Source organism: Nelumbo lutea, chromosome 7 (assembly GCF_056320005.1).
Source record: "Nelumbo lutea isolate HS-2025 chromosome 7, American lotus-T2T, whole genome shotgun sequence".
Taxonomy (NCBI): Eukaryota; Viridiplantae; Streptophyta; class Magnoliopsida; order Proteales; family Nelumbonaceae; genus Nelumbo; species Nelumbo lutea.
The window spans coordinates 22,900,933-22,907,851 of NC_142690.1; positions in this window are offsets into that span (position 1 = coordinate 22,900,933).

Genomic DNA, 6,919 nt, shown 5'->3' on the forward strand with positions numbered 1-6,919 from the left:
AAAGGGAAATTTGGTAGTTAAATCCAAACATTGGTACATCAGAGTTGCCCTTTCTATTAATTAGAACAGTGACAATTGTTGTTTTCATTGAAGATGGAAAAAGGGAAGGAATAACCACACTTCTATCTTTTCTGAATGATAGGAAAAAAAAAACAAAAATAAAAAACAAAGAAAATGGTGGATCAGTTTTCCAATGTTTGCTTACATGCCAAATTTTGAACAATCATACTCCCACATGGCATGTGCAAATAATATATATCCACAATGTATGATTGTACTATTATTCAAAAGCCCATCAAAATTCAATCAAAATTGGTTTATATCTTTTTAGAAATTATTTTATAATCAATAGTTATCATATGATGTAATTGTACAATCTGCTACCGGAACTTTTCCTTTTATCCTTATTTTTGAATTTGGCCTCTCTCTGATTGTAAGGGTAGAAAATGTAATTTGAGTTACTACCTTTTATTTCATTTAATTTTCCCTCATTAAATCTTATATTTAGGGTATTAAATCTCATTTTTTAATTATTAAAGCCTATGCTTACGATATTTTTATCACTAATAAATTCTAGTATTTTGATATATATTTACTACTTTTAACAATACAAAACCCATGTTTTTAAAACCAACCCAAAAAAGAAACTATTCTTCTATTGAAGTAGCAAGTAAGCAATTAAACCATCTAGGTCAAATGGAACAACCCATGACACCATAGTTAAATAATAAAATCTTTAAAATAGAAATAAATAGAAAAATAAAAAATGATAGAGAAAATTAGGAATATCTCTAATGTTTTATATTAATCATATTAAGAAAAAATAAATGTGATAAAAAATTATTGGGAAAAAGACTTAAGCCTCCCTTGAAGTTGTGGTTAAATACTTACACCTCCCCTCAATTTTGAGAGGACTTAAACCTCTTCTCCAAGAATGTCTTTATGTATTAACAGAATTAGTAAAAAGACTATTTTGCCTTTTAACACCCTTCAAATTTTCAAAAAGAGCCACTGATATTGGATCAGATTCATCATTCATTTGCAATTTCTGCCACTTGGGAAAACCAAACTTTTTTGCCCTTCATCCAGTCTACTGCCTATTGGTAATAGCACAAAAACAAAGTCAGTTTGAGAGTAAGCATTCCATCTCCAATCCGAAGAAAGAAAAAGAACTCCCAAAGAAGAAAAAACAACCCCAGTTAATGGTAGTCAAGTATTTGCTTCAGTCTACATACTCCATTCAAAGTTCAGACCTCCCACTTCTGGAAAACAAAATGTTAGCAAACCATTAAAACCCTAATCAGAAAGAAAATTAAGTACCTGAGTATTAAGAAAATCTAGCCTTGGTTCTTATGGTTCTCATCGTATTCTCCATGAAAATTCCCAAAACCCTAGTTCAGATTAAATAGGGACCGCTAGGTAACCCCAATTACAAAAAAAAAATGCAAATGAAAAATAATCTTATATTATATCCTTAACAAAGAATGCAAATTAGGAGAAGCAAAATATGGAGATAGGTATCTTAAAAAGAAGAAACTCAGAAAGAAAAACCAATATAACCTGAAGGGGCAAATTTGAGTTTCTAAAAAAATTTCACTAAACCCATATAACTTTGGAGGCTTACCAATCACAGCCTAAATGCCTAACAATTGACAAACCTCGATCAGTCATAGGTATGGAGCCTTATTATCATCTGATTCATCGAGCTATGGTAAGAAGAAATGAATTGGGATCACCCATCTTACAGTCACATCTCACCCTGTATTGGGAACATCTCCCTATGAATAATAAGTATTAGTATGGGAGATGTTCCCGATGTGCAGTCAGGACCTGAGGTCAGTGTGAGACACTCTGTGAAGAGCAGATCCATACCCAAAAAAAAACGAGAAATTAATAAAGATATGAGAGTATACCTGTTGATGTAGTCTCTTGGTACCCATCAGCCCTTGTTCTCTTTGCATTAAGCAATAGATAACTCTTTTCCATTGACCAATTTTTCAATGTTTTTTTTGCATTAAGCAATGAGCCCATAGTAAAGTTATCCTTACTTTCTTGGGTAAAACTTACCCATCTCCCATGTGCATAAATAGTGCACTTGCCCAGGTAAGTTGGATTGTTACAAACGAACGAATCCTAGAGTGGGTAATGCCCATTAGAGTGGGTAATGCCCATTTGTGCCAACGACGCCTCTCAATCTTAGAGCAATACTGCCTCTATCCTCTATGTTCCCTTTGCAGTATTCACCATTTCCTGCAAAGCGAAGTGGTATGGATGGCGCTCTTTGTTGTTTGAGCCGGCAATCAATTAGACTGCTGGTTAATGACGACAGGCTTAGACCATTTTTCTTAACGTGTCCTTATCCTCTGGCCACTGAAGATTTCACTTTTGCGATATCACATCTGCGCCCCATAAACACCCCACATGCACATCTCAGTGTGCATGGGGAACATCTCCCAAAATTGTCAGTGGGAGAGGTTCCCGATACATGGTTGGGATATGCTGTGGGGCGTCCACTGTGGGGTGCAGATGTGAATTCCACTTTTTCTTGTCAAAAATGCCTTCAGTCACCACTTCCTTTTCTTCCCTTTTTCTTTTCCTCTCCCGATCAGTTTGGTTAAGTTCAAAGCCCTTGAGCAGTTCCCAATAGCCAAATGTCAAATTGAAGGGGTGAATGACATTTATTCACCCCTTCAATTGAAGGGGTTAGGATCAGTTGTATAAGAACATTTTTCTTCAAAGAGAAAACAACAAATTAGAAGAAGAAGATCACACACTTGCCTATAGGCAAGTGAGTCCATTACAAATAGATCAGGTTCAATCCAATTCAATGAACATTATGGACCATATTGGACTGGTCCAATTCAATGTCTTGACTGTCCAATCTGTTTAAATTTGTTTTAATTTAGACTAATCCTAACCCAAACCTGGTCATGGGCACCTATATTCTTATCTTCCGCCAATGGACCAGATATTGGCTCAATCCAACTCAATCCAATATAAATTCATTACAGATGGACCAGGTCCAATCCAACCCAATAAATACTGTAGACCATTAAGTCTGGATCGGTCCAATTCAATATGTCTTATTAGTCTGTTCAATCCGTCCAAATTGATTTCAGTTTGGACAGGGTCTAATCCAAAACCGGTCGATTGACAGCCCTACCTATATAAGAAGCAAATATTGACTGCTTCAAAACTGAGACAATTCAAATAAGGACTCCAAATCTTAAAACTTACACACCAATCCTACTAAAACAAAACAGAACAAAAGTAATTCCAAGAGTGATCAGTAGAAAGATCTAAATTTGTCTTTGATTGACACCCTACCCTAAAATGACCATAACTCCTACAAAACGCATTGGATTTAGAAGATCTTGGTCTCATTGGAAAGATTACTTAATTACTTATCTAATGGCACCAAAAACATGCTAAATGAACAAGTTTTAACCATTGAGCCACTTCAGGTTTTATGACTGAGTTTCAGGCTTGTGATTGAAATATACCTTTTTAACATCATTGATCAACTTTGTTCTTATTGGACAAGTTTTGTCACTTTCAGTATACAAATCCATTCTTACCAAACACCATCAAAACTAAACCAGAGTTGATATATGCACTGAACTGACATTTACATTCTTCCCAAAGAGGCAAACATATCTTGAAAAACTTTAAAAATATGGTAATTTAGAAAAAGTGTAATATTTGGTACCCAGGCTCTTGGATACAAGATATGATGATCACTCCTGCTTCTATTCCTAACCGACAGAGAGCCCCATGATGCATGCAATTAAGGGATATTTTGAAGTGCATTCATAGGGTGCCTGAAGTCTTTTTAAGTGATGGTCTGGGGTATCCCTTCTCTTTTCAGTCGGAAATCATGGTGCAATTTTGTATTGGCCATACAATTCACTGTGCTAATCTAAGGCAAAATAGATATGTAAGTGATCTTGCATTCTTGCTTTTGCTCTTTGTTTTATTGTATGACGAGTCTACATAGTATTGTTTTTCCCTTGTAAATGGTTGCATGGTACAAAATTGGAGAATTGAAATCCCAGTTTTTTTTTCTTTTCATAGTGACCTAGTCTCAGACTGCCCAAGAATTGAAATACCAGTTTTTTCATCCTATCTCACAACTCACAAGCCGAATGTGAGAAGGGAAGGAATATTGAAGAATATTTCTTACCATTCCTATTTATCTTGGACAAAACACGTAAAGTTAAGCAAACAGTAGGGGTACAAATGAACTGGATCTGATTCAGATTCAAATCCGATCATATTTTGCCATATTTGGATCACCCGCTATCTGATCTTAGTTATTTATTTATAGACAAGTTTATATTGCATTTTTTGTTATTTTTTTATAAAAAGACATACATATAATAAAAATAGATAAAAATACTTGTCTTTTTTTTTCTGTTTTGGTTTATATAGATATTATGTTTTGTCAAAAAGTTAAATCGGATAGGATCGTATTCGAATATCCAACGTGCAACATCCTTATATCATTGGATAGGATTCAATGAAACAGACCTCTCACTTCTGTTATCGTTGCCATCATTAAGATTCAATGAAGCTGCTTGCAGTATCTGCTGGTTTACATATACTTCAAATGTTTCCAAAAGCAAAAGAAAAATTATTTGATATTTATTATTTTCTTCTGCACCGATGTTCATCTTTTCCAACTTTTGAGAAAATCTTTCTCAATTTATACATCGAAAGCCCTAAGATGGCCTTGAATTTTGCATAGGGGCATTCATTTTTTTTATTTTGAGAATGAGGAAAGTTGGTCAATGGGATTTTGGTTTCCACTGACCAAGAAACCCATATTTCTTTTTCGGATTTATGTGGAGACTAAGGAAAGTTTATTTTTGAGGTAAGTGATGCACATCTGGCCATCTCCTATGTGGGTAAATAACTTTTCTACCCAAGAGGTAAGTTGCTAAAACTTAAATAGGACAAAAATGCATCTTTTAATAATGAATTTTTATGGTCAAAACCAATGTTTTTGAACCATCCTTGACCCGGACGGTCGGACCATTCAGACCAGAAACCATTCAGGCGACTGGTTCAATTTTACCCCAAACCCGATCTCTGGTAAAAAACCGTTGAATTAGTCAACGAACCATTGACCTGGACAATTTGACCATTGAACCGTTTGACCCAAAGAATGGTTTGCGGTTTATTAACTTGTCACAACAAAATGAAAAGGGAAGAAGATCTCTTAGATCTAAGATCTAAGATCTGAGATCTCTCAGATTTGAGATCTATTGAGAGAGATGTGTGAAACAGTGAAAGAGATCTCACATTTAGAGATCTTGGAGAGAAGTTTAGACTCTAGATGGCAAATCTGCAAGAGAGAGAGTAAAATCTGAGATTGAGAAATCTCAAATCTACTCAAGTTTTTCACCATCACCACCGTTGTTGTCTCCATCGTCACTGCTACAGCCTTCAAGCCCTTCTTCTCCTTCTTCTAAACTCTTTCAGTCGACAACTTCTCAAATACATCTCATTCCATCTTTATTTTCTCTTGTATTTATATGTATCTTACCATAATATTCCAATCCAATGGGTAAGATGACATATCACTGTTAAAATATTCAAACCGTCCGAACCGTTTGACCTAGATGGTCAAACCGCTGACCCAAATATCGGTGGCCAAAACAGTTTCGTTTCTGGGTTAATTTTATATGAATTTGGAATCATACCAATACCCAAGGTTTAAAATTTCATACGGTACGCATGAAAATCGGATGTTTCGTCTTTTTTCATGTGTACCAAACCCGTATCGAGGGCATATCGGGGGTGTATCGGGGGCGTATCATATCTTTGAAAAATAGATACAGGACGCGTATGAAAATTAGATGTTTCATCTTTTTTCATATGTATCAGACCTGTATTAGGGGCGTATCAGCCGTATCGATAGCATATCGACATAAAAGATATGGCCAAAAACTAAAAAAATCAAAGGGGAAAGCAAGCTTCTTTTTCCCGAAATAAGCATTCACATGACTCTAAAACTCCAAACCTCATTCCTAGAGTGCTAGATTTGCAAAAGTTTGCAAGAAACAAGTGTAAATCGTTAATTTTCTTAAAGATTTTTCAAATTTTGAAAGAAATATGGCAAAAATAGGTAAATTTTTTCAATTTTTTATATTATCTTGTGATTTCTTTTTTTTTTTTCTTAAATGTTTAAATTTATGTTGATCTACATTTCTTACATTCAAAATCATAATTTTTTTGTTATCATTAGATTTATGGAAATTTCGTTAAGATATTCAAGGAAAATATAAATTAACAAAAAAATCTAAAAATGTAATTTTTCTCTGCCTATACAAACTAAATATGTTTTAGATTTATGGATTTATCTATCATATCCATAGATCAATTGAAATTGAAATTTCTTCTTCAATACTTTTTGACTTTTTATGTTTTTAGAATTAAAAAATAAATAACAATTAATTATATTTTATCATTTAATCACAACAATTGAACATATTATAATTCTATGGATGGTCTATCATATCCACAAACCAATTGAAATTTCTACTTTAATAATTATACTTTTTTATTTTTTATTTTAAAAATAAAAATAATTAATTAATTATATTTTATCATTCAATCACAATGATTGAATATATTATAATTCTATGGATAATCCATCATATCCACAAAGCAATTGAAATTTTCTTCTTTAATAACTATTTTTTGAATATATTATATAATGTTTATTTTTTATAAATGAACAATAAATAATAAATAATTATTAATTATATTTTCACATACAAGTTGTGACAATGCGTGTTTTATGGTTGGATAGGAGAGTGGGGTTTTTCCCATCCCATAAAACATTAAAACTTAAGAATTATAATTTATAAATTATAATTAAGCATAAAATTTTTAATGAAATTATAATTAGCTA